Raw genomic sequence first — 20,282 nt, 5'->3', positions numbered from 1 at the left:
GACATGACGAAGTGTCTCATTCTTCACGGTCCAGATTTAATCTCTTCTAGCTTCAACAAAAGCTATTTATACTGTGCAAATATCACATTTTCCACAGACTTTATCAGGACTACGTTCATGTGCCAATAAGTATAGGTAACTCACATTATTCAGTCTTGGGACAGCTGTGCCAGTTTTAGTGCCAAAATCTGTTTGGCGTCAGTCTCGTCACTGTAACAGAATCTAATATCTCTTATCAAAACTTCTTGCTCTGATGGTTTTCCAAAAGCCGGACAAAGAAATGATCACACGGCTGTCAGGGGATCAGCGTTTTTGACAAACTGACTACAAGTGTAAATCACAGACAGCGAAGGAAACATTGATTCATAGACTGCCGTCACATGTTTCACCCTTCTTCTCCAGATCCCTGTCAGTTTATATACTATCAGATGAAGGAAACAGCTGGTGCTGAAACCACTGACTGATTATTCAAAAAGTGCAACATCTCTTAGAGTTTCTGTATTGTTTTATGTAATGTCTGTAAAATATTTGTCAGGTCCAGGTCCTCAAATGTGACGATTTAGTCCCTGTCTACATGTTTACAGTTTCAGGTCACTAGATTTTTGAAAATGCTTTGTTAAGTGCAGATTTTACAAAACTTTGGTTACTTTGTATCGATGTGGACTTGTAAAACAGTGGATTTGGGAAATGAGCAAGCAACAGAAGCACTGACAATGGCAGTCTACCAGTATGCTAACATTTTCTTAGCACTGCTCGACTACTTTACACTTTAATTTAATGTTGCTGCACCACCACCAGTGTTTGCGGTTTAAAGTCTGCCTTTTAAATAAGACCCAGTCGGACCAGAAGATGGTGGGATGATGTGGAGAGTGGGATTTGTTGATGTGGAATGGAAGGAAAACTTTTACATGTCCAGAGCATCCCTAATATATCTGAGTGAGCTCTGTCGTCCTTATATTGAGAGGGAATCGGCGATGATGAGTTCTCCAGTGCGTGCTTTGAAAAAGGTAGCCTGCACACCTACTTCATCACCTTTGTGACGAGGTGAGACTGTGGAAGACGGCTAATGCCGTTAAGTGCTTGGAGTCATTTTGGCGTTCTAGTGTTGATGGAGATATTTTGTAAAATGAAGGTTGCATGGTCAGAATTTTAAATGGTGGAGGAAAATATGTTTTCAAAGACATCTATGCTGTAGAAAAAGCCTAATCTCACACAAGGATGAGTTCTGATATATGGTTCCAGTTTATTTGAGCTCAAACACTAACAAATCTCCTATCCAATCTTTTATTTCTTCATGCTAATTATCACTAGCAAAGACCAATTTCGACAATATGCAGATGACACCTGGTTGTGAGTGGAAAGACACATCACTCACTGTTTGTGTTTGTAGGTCAACAGTGTGGCAACTATGAAAGGCTCTTACAATTGAATTAAAACAAGCTAGTTACTAATAAATGCCGTGTTAACATGCTGTACTTCTTATCAAAAGTTACCCAGTAAACCAGAGATGAACAGCACTTTAGAATTGAATGGTTTGATAGTTTGAAATATCCCTCACACAGTTGCGGAGACAAAAATGTCATCAAAAACTACAAACTCAGACAGTTTGGAAGCCACTTCCAAAGCATTCGAGTTAACCTGACTTTAACAATGGAAAGAGAAAATGATGTAGAGCATCTCCAGGGGGACGCAAAATAACCATTCCTACATCTAGCTCTCTATCTGCCGTCATTATGCACATCCTCTCATCTTATTACCATCTTGATGGTTCTCCTTCTTGTATGGGCTGCATTGAAATAGCATTGAATTAAGTCGAGTCCACAGGCACTCGATTTCTGCGACTGTAATTGCTGACATGGTCTCCCGTCTCCATCTTCCGCTGCCTGTGGGTGTAATTGTGTTACTGTCTGCTCTAATAGAGCTTATGTGCTAATGACAGAACACAGACAGCAGCCTAGCGGGGCAGGAGGGAGGACTTAAGATCAGATAAACTTGCCTGGCATTCATTTAAGCTTCATTTCCCTATTAGAAATCTTATCATATAACGATTTGAACACAAGGAACTGTAATTTTATGGCATCTCACATTTCTAAGGCTCAGTCCCCCACTTAACACTTATGCCCTTACCCCTCCATTTTGCACGGTGACTTGACTAGAGGTAGGGTGAAGTGTTAAGGCAACATGGCCCTCAAAACTGAGAGGCACACTCCATTCACACCTGCCTTGCAATCCTCACAGTATCTAGACATAACCCCGAGGAGCCATATGTGAAAATCAGTTAATTCTGACTTTGTCTATTAGCTCCATTATGCAAAATCTGTGTGTGAAGACTGGAGGACTGATGATATTAGATAACGTCTGTCAGTAAGGGCCGGACCTGGAAACATCAGAAAAATTAAAGGAACGGCAAGAGACTGTTATTTAGGACCAAATTACCAACCGGCTAGGGGACCATGGTGTAACAATGTCATGTCTTGCCTGCTGCACGTTCTACCCAGATGCCATCCCTCACCAAAACCAAAAACAGCATTTTCAGTGGGTGAGAATGCTTTTCGACATGGACAATCATATGTGTTACATTTGTGAAATAGAAACTTCAGATAATGTCATGACCTGATTTTCCTGACTTATTTTCAGATTTAATGTAAGAAAACGGCTCCAGTGGAAAAAGAAATAGTCTGCAAGGTGGCTGAACAAGCAACAAAAGAAATGCACTAATATATTTTCTTTAAGTAAGAATTAAACATGACAGTAACCATCGTATTATCTTATAGTTTTAAGATGTTTCAATGTATAGTATAGTATAGTATTTTTCTGTCAAACAAGCATAACAAAAATTTGCTAGTAGTTTGCCGATGTCTCAGCAGCTAACTAGCTAGCTACCGTTACATTGTTAATCCTGATTTTTGCATGGCAATCATGCAATTTGACATATTTCCATTTTGCATTCCTCCCACCTTTGATGATCTGAAACTTAACTAAAGTCCAGAAGTGAAGCTGCTGCACATGTTGCTAATGTTAGCCTACAGAGCACCACTAGTGGCCTGGTAATGATAGTGATATTGTTTATTTGATGGCATGTTTGATCGATTGATGGAGACACTTATGTTGTTCGTGTATTTGATAAATTGCAAATGTCAAATGTAATAATACCATTATTGCCATGGTCTGTTTATGTAAACGCTATCAATGTCTTGAGGGATTGTCCCATTTCTTAGGGAAAGTTTTCAGCCACTGCCCCTTTTATATCTATACCAAGGGGTAAAGGGGCACTTCAAAATGAGAGGTAGGGGTACAAATAAGAAATGGGATCAGGCCTCAGTGTTAATGTCTCAATACCCACAAGACTCACTGACTCTCAAGGTGCCTTCTCCAAACAGACATTGAGTCATTTTCTCTTCTCGTAAAATGGAAGGACTAAAAAGACGTGAATTGATTCAATGACCTAAGACAACAGCACTTAGGCTTGGCCCGCGTCCAAAAACATTATCTGACACAATACTGGGTAAGACAGGGCAAAGAGAAAAGCCATGAAGTAAAGCCAAAAAAGAGGTATTTACAGACAAAAGCAGAGAGAGAACAAAGAGAAACTGGGCTGGGCTGTGCTACAGTATATTAGCTGGCCATGAGATCACTATCTGCTACTTTGTAATATCTCCACAGCAGGAGGACAAAGCTGATAATAGTTTACGGGACTGAAAGGGAGAAAAACAAGAGGGTAATGATAAAAGGAATAATTCCACAACTGATAATAACATTTTCTAGCCGATGTCGACCTTAAAATGTTAAACACACACACAAACAGTAAACCAACTATAGAAGTCTGTTCCCATGGCTCTGTACCTACATGAAGGCAGCGTCAGTGTGGGCCTCCTCTGGCAGCAAACGTAGCGCCACAGTCCATGTGGGGCCCCGTCTGACCCGTTGCCAGGCCTCAGTGCGACCACCACCCTGCTGCCAGCTCCCCCAGCACAATCCTGGGAGCTCACATACAGAACCATAGCTCAAGCTTCCAAAAGGTCCAATTCAATTCCCTTTCAATTTCCTGTGCCTCAGCCCTGCATCATCCACACTGCTGGAGGTCTGATGGTCATAAAGTTCAGCTGCACCACGAGAAGATAATAACAAATACTGAGCCTTCTTCTGATGCAGCAGCCGGTTAAGTTGTTTATCCTCTGTAATGTGAAGCCTTAATATCCTGACGGTACACCTTTAAAGATGATGCTGAAATGCCTTGGCGTGGTCGTTCTTTGTGCCGACTCTCCAATAGATCAGAATTGATGGAAACAAAGGAAGAGGAGAGGGAGGGATGGAGAATGGGAGGGAGGGATGAACATAAAGAGGCAGAGAGGGAGAGGAAGACTGAGCTGGGGATTAAGACGGAGAGTGTGAGCCGGACAGAGATAGAGAAAGAGGAGAAACAAACTGATGAAACATAAAAGGCAGAGAGAGACGGAAATAGAGAGAGAGAGAGAGAGAGAGAGAGAGAGAGAGAGAGATGCGTACAGGATGTGGTGGGACTCTCTACCTGATGGGTTGGTCGGCCAGTTTGTGCTTCCTGGATCCAATCTATTATTCATACGCTGGATACAGAGAAGGACACCGCTGGCCTCAATATCATTACCAGTGTGTGTATGAAGCGATGTAGTGAAGGATACTTCATATCTTTATTTTCAATAATTCATTCAGATCACAGGAAGTAGCGTTCAACATGAAGGGTGGGGTCACCAAAATAAAAGGAAAAGACCTTTTCTAGTCACGCAGACAGTTTTGCTGTGAAAGATTTTTGCCTATATCAGCTGCAGGAGACCATTGACATTTACTGAATCCAAGCACTGTCACATAAATGTAACTATTTTTGTGCGTTTCTATAAATTTACGGCAAGTTTCAACTTCGACTTCTCCCTAAGTGCCTGTCTGAATACAGGCCTGCAAAGAGCACTCTTCCTGCACGACCACCCCAACAACATGAAGGGGAATAGAAATTTTATTTGTGATGCACCCAGCATTAAGAAATCAAGTTAAATAATTCAACAATGTTTTTTTTTTTTCCAGAAGAAGTTTCCCCAATTATCCTCTATCTCAATGAGGACTTTTGTCTTTTCATGTTACACTGTTTTGTTTGGCCAACACGTTTCATCGCAGCGATTGAACAGGATTCTTTCTCTTTGTGGAGGACATGCTATTGAAGTGTTAAACATTTCCCACAGTGTTAAAAAACAAGACAAAAGATAATGTCTCAAAATAATAAGAAACCTTTAACAGAATGATGAGTTAGTATCTCAAAATAATAACTTTTACAAAATAGTGACTAAGAATCTAAAAAATAATGAGAAACATTCATTTTGAGATACAAACTCTTTTTTTAAGTTTCTAATTGTTTTGAAAAACTTGCTTGTTATTTTAAGTTACTAAGTCAATATTTTGCAGTAAGTAAGTCGTTAATGTAAGAGTTTCTCATAATTTTGAGCAACTTTGACATTATAATAACTCAACGAGATCTTTTTTGTTCCCAATCACACTGGCAGAAATTGGCTTCCATAGAGGATCCTGCAAACTGCTAATTTCAGTCTGAAAATGGACAAATAAGCTTATTTTGCCATCTGGATGGGACAAACTTTTACAGCATTTTAGAAATGTGTGGTCCTGTAATTTAGTGTAATGACATAGTGCATTATAAAAATTTAAAGTCAAAAATGGCCCAGCCTAACATAAGAAAATTGCAACTTTGCCAAAGCTCCACCACATTTGTGGCTACCCCCCATAATGTTTTACAGTATAATGTTAGTCTAATTACAGCTATACAACACAGTTATATCTACTACAGCATGGTGGCGTGTAGCCCATACTATTTGGGGTTTAATCACATGTCATATTGCCTTATAAACTGTATTGTAAAGTACAGTATGGGCTTGTGGCGTATATATTTCTTTATACCTGAATATGTTCCTGTCATTTCAGCAGGGTATACAATGTATGATAGCATTTATGTGTGCTGCCTGTGTTGCTAAAATTACACCCCCACTTGCCTTGTTAACTCAAACAAAACAAACTCAAACAAACTTCATCCAAACTTAACATGAACAAAATAAAACTCATCAAAATTGTCTTAGTCTTCCTAGTCAATCACCAACTCCGGTTTGGTTGAAATAAACCCTTAATTAATGAAATTACATGAAAAAATATGCGGTTTTTCCCACGGTCTGCTGTTGCTGGTCAGCTGTCTACAGTCCTATAACGCTCTCCCCACCACTCTCAGTCACCACCTTTTTCAGCTCAGCTGCAACCAACTTACTGCTCATCATCATTCATCATTGGCAAAATCATCTTCATAATCATCAAGTCAGAATAACTCGGTTTCCCGCAGTTGCTAACACTAAGAAAGAACATTATAATTTTAGTTGTCATTTTTAAGTTGCAACAGCTTCACAAAAATAATTAAGTACAGCTTAATTTCCAGTAAACAAAACACTTAGACATAAAGTCAACATAAAATAATATTTAGTTATTATAACTTTCCATTTTCAAGGCAATCGCTTTCCCAGATTATTTTATATAAAATCAACATGTCAGATTTTACAGTGTTGTCCGTGTTACTGACATTGCAGTTTTATTCAGTCACATTCCAGAAATGCATATTTCTTCAGCTGAATATCAACACAGTCGAGTACATTTCAAAATATAATGAAGCATTAAAAAAAAACAGAAAAACAGTGATCATAGTTTAACATGGTTATGATTTTGTATTGCAAAGCTATGAAAAACACACAGTGCTGCTTGCAAAATGAGGCAGAGAGACGACTGCCTCTCCGTCCCCACAGTGACACAAAGTTTGATGTTCACTGTAAAAAAAGTTATCACCTCATCAACAAATAAGAAAACATAAAAGGTCTTAAACTATATACAGCAGGTTTTATGCAAAAAGTAAACCTTGTTTTTTATTTGCACTGCCTGCCTGTCACTGTCACTGTGTGTCACTGTAGCTGACAAAGCTGTCTGTAATCTGCTGCAGCAGGTAGGTGCTGTGATACACGTAATTCTTGGATCGGAAGAAGTAGGAGAAAAAGGAGAAAAACAGGTGACACGAAAAAAGACAAAAAGACAAACACCAAAGGAGGGATTGTTTGTCAGGATGTCTGGGAAAAGGACGGACCAAAGTAAAGGACGGGTCATTCTCCTTTGTTTTACCTGCCCACACCAGAGAAACAACCTGTCATCAGAGCTGCCATCCATCTATGTTTGTAAGTGAGGAGCTGACGGTGTCTCCTGTCAGGAGGTCAAGGTGGTTCTGTATATGTGCTGGATGAGCATTTGTTCAGTGCGTCCATCCATCATCCCGTCAGACACAAACAGACTAAAGAGCACACGGAGGTTGTGAATAATATATGAAGCTCAGACGCTTTGATCCAAAGCGCCTTGCAGTATGGTGAGTGTGTACATTTTTAGCATGTGTGGCTCTGGTGGGAACCGAGGCCAGTAAATCTTCACGCTCACAGCTACATGACGTACACACTCTGCAATCACAGACAAAACGCAAAGGAAATTCCAACTGTCTTCACTCTGTCAAAGTTTACGTGACTGTAACATATATCAGGACGTCCAGGTTTATTTAGACCGTCTGGTAACAGCACAGAGAGAAGGATTACAGGGCAGACACATTTTTCAAAAGGGAGATATTGTATCACATTTAGCTCATGATGTCATCGTCCAAGCATCTATAGCAACATCTTGTGATTGGCTACAACCCAGGCTGAGCAGGAGGAGAAAATGACAACTGCTCCATAGAAACATATTCCTCTAGTAAATAGTATGACATGTGGGCCATGGGCCAGGATCAGATATTGGCTGGTCTTTATCAAGACAGAATCTACGACTAAAAACATTCCTATTTCAGAGTAGGATATATTTCTGTCTACACTGACTGATTCCTCCAAGAGAGGGAATGTGACAGTGTAGACATTACGTGTCGAGGAAATGTGAAACTGAGGTAACCACAACGATTATATCTGCAAAAATACGAGGCCAAATTAATAAATGGCTTATATGGCGTAATGATATTCACAGTAAACTATGTTTATGCAAACAAAGATCATAGGTCGTTTGACTGCATGAACTGATCCTACAGTATTTGCCAATCCAACAACGCCTAGAACAGTGTATTGTGACATGATCTGTGGGCTGATGCATTTCGCTCATCTTTCACTTTTAATCACATCATTCGTTAACTTAAAGGAGGTCTATGCCATTTTTGGGGCATATGTATGATTGAGAGATTGTCTGCACATGGCTCTTAACATGGAGGCAGCCAGCAACTGATGGTGCTAACAGCGCGAACATTGCCAAAAACAGCAACAGTGCTAAACGAGCTAACTGTTAACCATAGAGTGTATATAAAGATGGACGATATGACAGCTCACCCAAAGTGAAGCCAAAACATCCAAATCACCCCCTGGTGGCTGGCTGCTATAAGGGTCATAAACCCTGTCCCGATGTCAGCAGATAGGAAATGGGCCAAACTGAAAACTCACAGCTGCGTGTGCCAGTCGGCGTGATCAATAGCGCTGCTCATGATTGGTCAGACGCAGTATGGGCAGGGCTCTATCCGGAATATTTTGGCTTCATTTTTCTACAGTGAGAGGAAGTGGAGACGCGATGTCCATCTTTATAGACAGTCATTGGTGTTAACCAGGGAGTGAACTGGATGATTGGTGCTACGCTTTCACGACACTGCCGTCCCAATATCAGCAGAAACTGTGCTATTAGTACAATTCAGTTTAGCTAGCTAGTGCATGGAGTGCACAAACAGGCACATGCGGCTGGACCGTCAACCACAATAACGAACAGAGAAGCTCAAATGAAAACACGCAGAGGTAGCATGACTTCATTCTCTGCTCAGGACTCCACTATATCTTTACATGGCAAATAGTGGTTTTCTGCAATGCTCTGAATGTCAATGCTCATTTGAGTCCCTTTGTTGGGAGAACATTTAGTCATGTGATGTCTAACAGTGTGTCCAGTTTTATAACTCTGTTTAACTGATTTAAGAAATTTAATTTAACACACTTTATTAGATTTTATCTGCTAAAATTCAGTTGTGACATCTTTTGTCAGAATTAATCAGGTGACCAGTTAGGAGGACATAAAAGTATTCAAATACAAGCCCTTGCTGGGCACATTATCTTTATGAAGCACTGAAAAGAGCTATTATATCGCAATAAAGAGCTTTCAAAGTTTGATTCTTCGTCCTGACACAATCATCAAGTTCCACTGCAAAAAAAGAATGAGGTTGTAAAGACGCTGGTGTCTACCAAAAGCACCAGCCAAAGGTCAGTCACATAAAAAGTCACAGTTCTTGTCAAAACTGTGAGCTAACAATAAGCTTATTATCATGAAGCATAAAGCATTAAGCCATCTCCTGGCAGCTCCTAAAAGCTTAGACGCCTTTGGAGCTCTTGGAAATATTGGCAGAGATATGAGTCATTTCCAGGTTAACAGAATTTTCGATAAATTGCCTAGGACTAAGTACATGTTGCTCTGATATTTTTCAGTTACTACTGATTTCCTCCACTGAGACACTTAATAAATCTGGGCCCAGATCTAAAGGCCCAAACCACCTGTGACTGAAAACCGAAAGGTTTGCACTGCAGGAAGAATTAAAAGAATGTGTGAGGAACACAGACGGGAATGTGCCGGCCTAATGGCTCCTATGCTGCTGCGTCTCCCTCACCGGCTTCCTGCTGAGGTCAGTGTTTCCAGCAGAAGATGGGAAATACTTCTTTGAGGTCTGATTAGGACGCTCCATCAATAACCATTACAGTAGACGGCCAATGAAAATGGGCTACCTGGCACACAAAGACCCACTTCAAATTCTCTTTTTGGCTTCCAACTCCAACTGTTATCTCGGCACCTCTGTCCTTTGTCTTACCTCCGCTGACCATATCATTGTCTTCATTACATTAAAACCATCTCACCATCGATACAGTAGGGACCTCAGAGCTAAGACACACACACTCTTGGCTATTTAGCTCAAGGAGTTCTTGATGACTTTCAGTGTCTTGTTTATTGCGATTCAAGGACTCAAAGTGTTACTGTGAGTCATGTCCGTAGGCCTCACCTTGCAAAGTCATTTCTTTGGAAAGTGCCGCTCTGACAAAGCAAACCTCCAGCGTCCTGAGGCACGCTAAGAAATTACGATGCTTTACTTTGATCAACAAGAAAATACCTTCTTTTTTTTTTTCTAAATCCACAAATTCTGAAGAACCGAAGCCTCTGGGAGCCCTGATAAATAATTTATGAGTTAATGAGCTGATGAATGAACTTCTTGTAACACTGGATGATGAAATTCTCTTGGTTCATTTCATACCCCGAATGTTTGAGGTCAAGCTTTAAAAAGACGCGAGTTTGACTCACACAGGATTAGCATTTTCATAGGAGCTCTGTCTTGATCAAAGTACAGTAATATCTTAATGAGCACTGGATTCTTTAACAGACAGATTGAATTTACTGTAGGTCCAGTGTGAATAGAGCTGTTCTCCGTCTGTTTCTGTGCCTATCTTTGACTCCTTCACCATGTCCTACAAGTTGAGGGATTATTTTGGGGCTTGAGGGAGTCAGGATGTCTAGAAGGGCAGTAGGATACCGACATCTACACCTCTGCCGTCCTCAGCTCCTATGGATGACTGCTGGACATTTGATTCCAACCCACTGCCCTGTTAATATATTTCAGTGACATGGCGGCGGACGATCCTCAGAGTGACACAGCCTGCTAACATGTACTTATTATAGTTTCAGATCTGCCCGGCAACAAGTGGGCCGGTCTTCTAGACGCCCTTGAGGGGTGAAGGTAAACACCAGGATATTCACTGGGGGATTAGAGTTAGTATGCACTTGTTGTTGTGTTTTTGTCATGGACCTGGGAAAAACAAGCAGTTAAAAGCATCCAACCTTTAACTTTTTAATGACAGATTGTTGTTCAAGGAAAATTGCCACCAATTTGTTGTTCCCAGCATCTAAAAGGTGAAGATTTCCTGTTTTAGTGCCTCCACTAAATACAGAAGTAAACTGAATGACTAAGGTTGGATTGCACCAGCAAAGACTAACTTTAAAACCTGATCAAATCATGGTTTAAGTTTAAATTCTGTTGCACCAAACTGAACGGTACGAACCATCTCAGTACACTGAGTGATGGGCCCAAATTATTGGTTACAGTGTTTCAAATTAGGGTTTGACCGATATTGGTTTGTCAGGGCCAATACCAATACTGATTATAAAGTAGTTAATGGGACTAATAATTGACATTTGGAACCGATATGCATTTAAAATAAAAATGAAAATCTTCCTGCCAATATTTAGAATTTAGAATATAACAAACTCCAACAAAAAAACCTTTGTTTAAATGCCTTTGGCAAATGTTTAATCAAAACTGAGACTTTCAACATCATAAACAGTAAGTTCCCAGCAACTTTTTTTATAAAGTCAATGAAACTTTTAAATAAAAAGTGAATGAATAAAAATAGCTCCCTGAGGTTTTACAAAGTAATAGTTCCTCCCATTCTTTTCATTTTTTTTTTATTAATTAATCTTGTCAGCGATCATTAAAATATAATACAGATAAAAATAATCAGCAAAATATTGGCCCCGATAATCAGCCAAGCCAAAAATCTTTGTTTTATTTTATTTTATTTTATTTTTTCAAGGAAGGAAAGGGGCTGGCTGGGATGTGTAGGTAGCTGTAACCTCCAACTCACCCATAAGCATCTTTTAGACACTCTAAACCAATACTGCCATGAATTATACATCGCTGCATGACTCATCATCAGCTCGCCAAGCTAATGGCAACGAAAAAGACCAAATTCTTTGAACTGCAGTGTGTGAAATGCACAGCCAGACAGTGACAAAGACAGATGTAGCTTTCCACCATCTCCTCCTACATGTATTCTCCATTGTAAAAGCCTGAATAATATAAAGAAAGAGAAAAGAACATGATGAACTGGGGAGGAAAATCAAGGGGGAAACGAGGAAAGAAGCACAGGAGGAGGCAGCTGCGCACAAATATGCCCCATCAGCTTCTCCGCTGAACGGATTCTCCGATCATTCACAACTGGCTCGATAAATAGTGAAAAGGCTCATTTTTGTTGACACTAAATTATAAGGGACAGCGGCAGATCATTTCAAAAGGAGAGGAAGGGGCATGCCACTGGTATATAATTCATCATCAGAGCTGACAGCATATTTCATACAGATATTTTATCCGTCAGAGCATTTTTGCTGCCTGCATCAAACTTCTAGAGATCTCAACAAATACACAATTATGGTTAGTGGCATGACATGAATGTAGAAATGTTGGTTTTGTTATGACTTCTTCCAGTTCAATTTGGAGTTTTATGGATAGAAAATTACCAAGTCTGGGATTTGATCATTCTTCAGTGTTGTTACTTGCTTTTCAAATACAGACAACAACTGCCCGAACACACAACTCATGGTTGTTTACATCTGTTCAGCTCAAAACATGACAGAAGCATCAGAAGATGGCTCAATAATCATTTTTCTAACCCAGGACTGAATGCTCAAGACACGTTAAGGTCTCACTGTGGAAAATGAGATGGAAGCATTTTAGATGCAACATCCGAATAAAGACAAAGAAGCAATTTTACTAGAACATGCGATCAGTCTCGATGATTTCCAATACCTGTCCTGGCTTTTACAGATCCCCATGTAAGCTTGGTAATATGGCTACTTTAGTCACTGGCAAGACGTGAAGATATTCAATCCCAAAAGATGGACAACTGAGTTGTGGGAAAGCAATGTCAAGTTCTGAGTGTTTTTGTGTTGGAACAGTTTTGGGTCATTTATTATTATTCCGTATTCAAGACATAATGAGAAACCTTTTGTCTCACTTAGTGGCGAATATTAGTCTACTGCAGATATATTAGTATCTGTGTGAATTCCTGCAGATAAGAAGCAGGAAATTGTAGAGAGAAAAGCCAAACCAGGTTTGAGGTAATGTCGAATCTGTGTCTCCATTACATGGTTTGCTCATAAAAGATGATTAATTTCTCTAACACCTCAGCTATCACTTTTCTGTCTTTATACTTTTGGCTTTTGCACAGAAAGCTGACAACCGCATTCTGCTGTGTTTTTTGCATCCTCAAATCTATTGTTGTCCATGTAAATGCTCAGAGGGCATGCTCCAAAGCAAGAGTAATGCTTTTGCAGCAAGCAAGAGTTCTTAAATGTCCATTTTTCAGGGTGTGATCGCTGCGTCCTGAAATAAACAAACTTCAATTTTTGGAATGCAGCACACTGCATGTGCAACAACAAAATACCGCGAGCAGATATCTTTCCTTTAATCTGTAAATATCAGTTTGTGTTAAATAAGGAAGAGAAGTTGATCATTTTAGTGCCACCTAGTAGGCTTGGGCGTTATCACGCTATTGAGGTATACCCGGGTATTTCAAAATCCCGCAGCTATGTTTTTCAATACTGTCAGAAATACAGACGCTCCTCTTTCTATTAAATTCATTGTATGTAGTGCACAGCACAAACCACCAGACACAGCAACACTTAGTGGTGGAGGGATAAGTTACAGGAATGTAAACAGCCAGCAACAGGGGAAATAATATCATGTTTTTCACATCTAACTTGGTGAATAAAAGATTTATTTCGACCAACCAGAGCTGGTGATTGTTAGAACAGTGGACTCAAACACTAGATAACTAGCAAGAGTAACCAAGACGGTTATGGATAGGCAAAAATGCATAGTTTGAGCAACAGCCTTAGAGCCAGCAACAATCCTGAGCTGGGAGATCTTGGCACAGGCAAGATCAAGTAAAGTTTATCATAGTTCATTTACTCATACTGCCCACACTGTTAGGATACAAAGCTGGTTGAAAAGCAGCAAAGACCCCCTTTCATAACCAATTCCTGGAGGAAGATCAATACAGAACTCTTCAGAACTTTCTAGAGAGTAGGCTATGATATGGTGCTGGTTAGAGTCACTTGGCAACATCAGGCGCAACCTGCCTCCAGGCCCCATGAAAGTGCCACAAGTAACCTGCGCCCAAACTCGTGTTTTCTAGGCAGTAAAAGTGTGTATGAGCCGCAATGCTTTCTGCAAAGCTTCACTTCCTCCACTGGGGAAAGAACTGTTACACAGCACAACAGCAGACCTCTTTAAATCAGAGATGTAAGCAGCTATTGTGAGGTCTGGAACCAGGCTGGTGCTTACCCATGGCATGCTACAATACATACTTAAACTTGCTCGTGTTTTTTTAATGTTTGGGATTTCTTGGTCATGTTTATTCATCAGAATTAGAAAAGCTCTTATGTCGCTCCAATAGCGGCTTATACTTTTGTTTATTGGCATTTGTATAACTTCAGCATACACTTTAGTACCCTGCCAAAGAAATCCACACACACACTATTGACACACTACACACCAAGATACATTCATGCTGTGTCTCACTTGCACAATTAAACTTAAACCTCTCTCCCAAAGATCAGGAGACCATGGCAACTGTGGGCAGTCCTCCCTCCAGCCTCTTCACACTGTTGCTACATGACAACTGGAGCGCAGCTTAACCAATGAAATGACAGAATTGCTCTGTAGCCAATGACAGGAAGTCTCTATGGAGGCCTTGCTTCCGGCTAAAATGTGTCTGAGGCTCGTGGGACAGAACTGCTTAACGCTGAAACACGAACTGGCACACACACACATGGATGTTTCACACACTTAATTACTTGTACAAGAAAGCAGCGGTGGAATACATTTATGTGTGATGTTTAATTTAACTGCATGAAACTGAGTAGGGATGAACTCAGTCTACACTTTTCTCTCCTGACTGACTGTTTGGGTAATGAAAGATAAGTTCTTTTTATTTTTACAACTTCAAGTATGTATATCTAACTTTAGCAAGTAACACAAACAACCTTAACTACAGGCAAAGATGGTCATATTCCAACATTATGTGGGCTAAAATATCTAGTATGTTCTTTCACTATTATACAATATTACATATTATCAGATCAGTCACATCCTGATTCCTAGAATAAAGTGTTGGGCATCAGTAAAAGCACCAAAAAAGCGGCAACCTTCAGGGCTAAAAATGAAGCAAATGCAAAAGTGCCAAAAACTACAGTTCCTCTTATGACCACTTGGGGCTGGCTCCAAAACTGAGTCAATCTCCATAGACCCTCATGTAAAAATGCCCAGTTTGACATTATAAATAAATATGTTTACAGCCTCAAGCTTTGATGGTTTTGGCCTTTTATATAACTCGCTTATTTACATTTTATTCAGGCTTAAAGTTAAACATAATTTAGGGCGTGGACACTTTGAGTGACAGCTGGGTGTACAGTTGTGTTGACAAAATGCTATACCACAGTAACCATGTTGTAACTCCAGATTTACAGAGTATAAGTGTAGCCATAGCTATCATTATTTGTGTTTTCAGTTCATGAAAGGTAATTGTAACATTTTGTTTGCAAAAATCTGGGATGGCAACAGCGAAAAAGCTGAACTTGAGGCTGCAAAACTGGAGTCTGCAAACCAATGGCTGACGTAACGGCACTATGTCCGTTAGTTCTTATGCAGTCTTTGACCAAAACCATTTCAGTAACCAGATTGGTGCATCATTGATAACTGATATTTTATACATTGCTGTTGTATGTGGGGTTGCAATCATCTTCATAATCAATTAATGTGTCAATTAATGATGTAGTTTGAAAGTCAGAAAATGTAGAAAAATGCCTCTCAGTTTTTCATACCTATGTATTCAAATCACTGTGTGATTAGGTCCAAAACTCCAAAGACTTAAATAACTTAATTAAAAAAAATCCTCATGTTTATAAGGAACCAGAGAATGTTGATGAGGAAATATTCACTAATTGACTAATAATTTCAGCAGCCATTTTACCCAAACAAACCTATACTGCAGTTCAGTCCTGTGGATTCTGATGTCGTTCAGAAGACAAAGACAGACACGAGAGTTGCCTTCAGGAACAAACAGTTCTGCTCTACTCACTCCTCAGGATGATTTGAGCACGGCTGATCTTCTGTCGATCCTGGGGGAATCGGTGAACTCTAGCTGCAGCAGGCATGTCTGCGGATACCTCAGTGATGGGGCCTTAGGGGGTCGTTGCTTTATCAAGCCACTAGCAGCAGCAGTCGGAAAATATCGAAAGAAACTGGTGACCTCTGAGCTTTCCTTTCCTCTCACTTACTTTTTCACTTTCTCACAACTTTCTTATTAACTCTTTCTGCTCACTTCTTTGCCTTCCCTTTCTGATGTCTTTCCAAGCCTTGCTCTCTTTACTAGTATGTCTGTCTCTTCCAATGTCTGCGTCGCTGTCTGCTGTGTTCCAGCTGTGCTGCAAGTGTGTAGTCTACCACTTTGCCAACCGGGGGGGGGGTCTGCTGCCAGAGACCATGAGCTCATCAAGAAAAAGAAAAGTGGGGCAGGTGGACAGATGGAGGGGTCACGCGCTGTCACGATCCGCTGAGCACAAACACATGCCAGACTGATGTGGCGCTCTGTCGGAGGGGCCGCCGTACCCCGAAATGTTTACATCATCCTGACCTGCAAAAACAAACCAGTCGTGGCCGGGGGACGTCGGCTGTTTCTATGGGACGGGGATGAAGTGTCCCTCTGTGTGTCTCTGCCTCTCTCAGGTTTCAGCCCCCGCCTCCCCACAAAGCGTTCACATGACGGGGAGCCACAGGGAGCACTGTTGGCAGGGGCCATAAAAACTGAAAATAAGTTAACTTTCACATGTCTCCGTGGAGACAAGCTACTGCCAAGTCTAAAAGTGCTGCTGACACGATAATTCATCGATATTTATGATCTAATAATAACCTATAGCTAATGATGTAATAGTTTAAATGAGATCATTCTATTCTTTGATTGTTTTTACTTTTCATATTTTACTTTCAACATTGTGATATTTATGTTTTCACTTGCTGAAAGCAAAGAATCCAGCACTGGGCTCTATTTCTACTAACTGCTCATGTTAAATACTGTAATCTTGTAAAATTTTGACAAGTTCATCATTTTCTTTTAAACCACAGTTAGTGTACATAACTAATAAGATAAACTTCCTGTTTCTAAAAAGCACCCAGAAACCCTGACTGAGATATTTTTGTTTAAACCTAGAACGTGGCTTATAATTTCACTTTATCAGGTGCCATTTCTTAAGGTGTCAACGCTGGTTTATATATAATTTCAAAATCATGATTTTCATTTTTATCTGATGTTGCAAAAAAAAATATTCAGCCCCAAATAGAATCTGATCTTACTGATTGCTTGTCAAAAAAAACACAGAAAAGGCCAGTAAGAGAAATGTCGTCTGACTCGCTTCACTACTGCAGAATTACAGCTATTCAATATCTTGTTTAGTCAATCAACAGGAAATTAAATAACAATTTCAAAAATCAATCCATAATCTCAGATGTGTATCATGCAAAAATAGCCAAATGTTCTCTGGTTCTTTGGTTTCCTTGTTTTATATAATTGTAAAGAGTTTGTCAGGGAAACATTTTTAAAAAATAATAATAACAAAGAAAACAATAATTAAAGAAAAAAATAAAGGATTTGGGTCATTAGAGAGAAAATTCTGGACTGGAGCCCCAGAGGCTTCCCTTTCACTCTTCCTCCTGAAACTGACCAAAACAGTCCAACAAAAAAAAAAAGAGGCACATAGAGAAAAATATGCATAAAAGCAGGCCTAAATATTCAGCTGTGGGGGTGCTGAACTTCATCCATTCCCACCGACTGATGAGGCCGATGATCATGCTGCTGCTCACGCTCCTCCTGTAGCTGTTTTAACAGAGTGCTTTTATAAGCGGCGAGCGCTCACACACATCTAATACAACGGCACAGGTCAGGCCAGGACAGCGTTGTTTTTCTGACCCTTTATTCAACAAGGTTCAAAGAGGGGGACACACAGGACACAGTGTTATCGTCCTGGAACATGAAACTTCATAAACAAATCTTTCCAAAACTTGTTTCTTTTCAGAGAATCTTAGAGATATTTGTCACATTTATATCCATCCATCAGTGTGTACCCTTCACCTCGTCGTCACCCCCCCCCCCGTCCTGACCTGGCAGGAGAGGATTATTGGCCAGACCACAACAGAGACAGACGCCCAGCGGCCTGTGACCCGTCCCTCCCTCTCCTGAACCCGGCCATCCATCCCGCTCTACTTTCGCCTTTTTAGGAGAAAAGAGAAACACGGATAAACACAATGTGAGCGACTGGACCTGCACTCGACTGTGTGTGAGCTCACAGTTTTTTCACTCGGAGTCAGAGGAAGAGACTCTGCTGTCCTTCTGACTCAACACTAACGATAAAGTCAAGATGCAGGCTGTTTCACTGACGTAAGGCCAGGTGATGAAATTGTGTGGTGTGTGTGCACACACCTACTGTAAACAGACACAAAGCTATGTGTGTGTGTCATGATTTTAATAGCCCTATTAGATGCACACACGTAAATACACACGTCGCCACGTCCACTCGCTTCTGTAAGATGGAAACTATTCTGTGCTTTGTTCAATAGCTTACTCACACATTCCTTCATGGCTTAGAAGAGCAGACGCGCGCACACACACACACACACACACACACACACACACACACACACACACACACACACACACACACACACGCACGTGCGCACACGCACACACACACACACACACACACACACACACACACACACACACTCTTGACTCAACAAAGCGGAGATAGATCACAGAAAAGGATGGACCCCCAACCATTTTCTAAATCACAATATAAATAAAGTGATTCACACTGGGAACTGGTTCTGTACTTTTAGTATGGTGTCAGACTGCATAAAAAAGCATCAAAATAGAGATGGTTTATCAAAAAAAGTGCCAGTGGAGGATCCCCACACAGCCCCAACAAGAGGTCCAAACTAAGCACCTAATATCCTAAAATCCTAGAGACGTCCATTCCAGGAATAAATCGCATCGGTCTCATTTATCAGAGCAACTCTTTGTAACCGTAACTGTGTCAGTACGTGTCTGCCCCGCGCTGCTTCTTTACATCATCTCCACACACAATAAAAATGTGCCCTCTAACCTCACATACACATGATTTTCACAGCCGGTGACAGTCGCCCACTGCATCACTGAGCATGGAGCTACATGAATCAGATGGAAGCACAGGAGGTGCAGCAGCACCCTGTGGTGGCTGGAGGACGGGTCAGCGGAGCCATGTTCTCACTGTACACTTCTGCACATAAATCAGAATTACCGTCTCGTAGTTGTGTGCCTTTGCCAGCCAGTCAAGTTAAGATGTTCATCCATATGTCTCATCTCATATGTATGTGCACATGCTTTGGCTTTATTAAATGTTGTGGCAATTCTTTTTTTGTTTCATTTGGAACCTAACACTTGAAATGTTGTAAAACAGGACGATGAATAGGAAAGTGATTTCTCAAGTACAGCTTGAAAAAGTAAAAGATGTTGTTTAGATTTAAACGTCTCCTCATCTCCTTTCCACTCTCCATAACAGCAGATACCAGTCTTATAAATATGTGAAGGCTGCTCAGTGTGCTCTCAGGCCCAGAATAAAAGCACCCACAGGCCACCAGCACAACATAAATCACAGTGAAGATTCTGTAAATGTTCCAGCAGCTGCAAAGATGATGCTCCATTGAAGAGCTGGCTCGGAGAATTTCTGCCATTACTGAGCAGTTTGTCTCGTTCCATTTAAGCGTCCTCACTGTGGATTGTTACCTGAGGATTTACGTCTCCATTGATTATCGACCTGGACCTGAGGAGTGTGAACACTGGATCAGGTCACTAATATTTACAGGTACTCTAAAGCACTTCAGATAAAAGCTTTAGATAGCGCCTTTACAGCACCACGTCATAAATCAACACTTGCTTATTTGCTTGTGAGAGAACCACAAAACAAGTCAAACAGATGGCAGCTTTTTTTTCTTCCTAACATGCTAATGTAATACAGTAAAGATGTTGGCACTGAGCCAGAAAGGTCACAGTTAAGGCATGAAGCAGATTATTAAAAGCTTCCGCTAAATCATTCGCATTGGCGCATATCAGCACATGCAACGAAAGAGCGATCCGGCTCAGATGCTGTCATGTGGCAGGAGTGAGGGATGGAGGGGAGGATTGTCAGGTCCACAGATGACTACGGCTGAAATAGGCGCCACCGAGAGCAGCTGTCAGGACAGAAATACAGTAGCGAAACAGTGGGAGTGAAAGGGGAAACCCTGTCGCCTTCCCGTGGCTTCTGTATGC

The 20,282-nt window shown here is 40.7% G+C and overlaps 1 protein-coding gene across 1 annotated transcript in view; it reads right to left on the bottom strand.

Moving 5' to 3' along the window:
• Window positions 1-20,282, bottom strand: part of enah (ENAH actin regulator) — a 93,155-nt gene that overhangs the window by 45,559 nt on the left and 27,314 nt on the right.

This window comes from Plectropomus leopardus, chromosome 16, assembly GCF_026936395.1.
Source record: "Plectropomus leopardus strain MGB_pleo_1.0 chromosome 16, ASM2693639v1, whole genome shotgun sequence".
NCBI lineage: Eukaryota > Metazoa > Chordata > Actinopteri > Perciformes > Serranidae > Plectropomus > Plectropomus leopardus.
The sequence above is the reverse complement of the archived record's forward strand: the minus strand, read 5'-3'. Positions and strand labels throughout refer to the sequence as shown.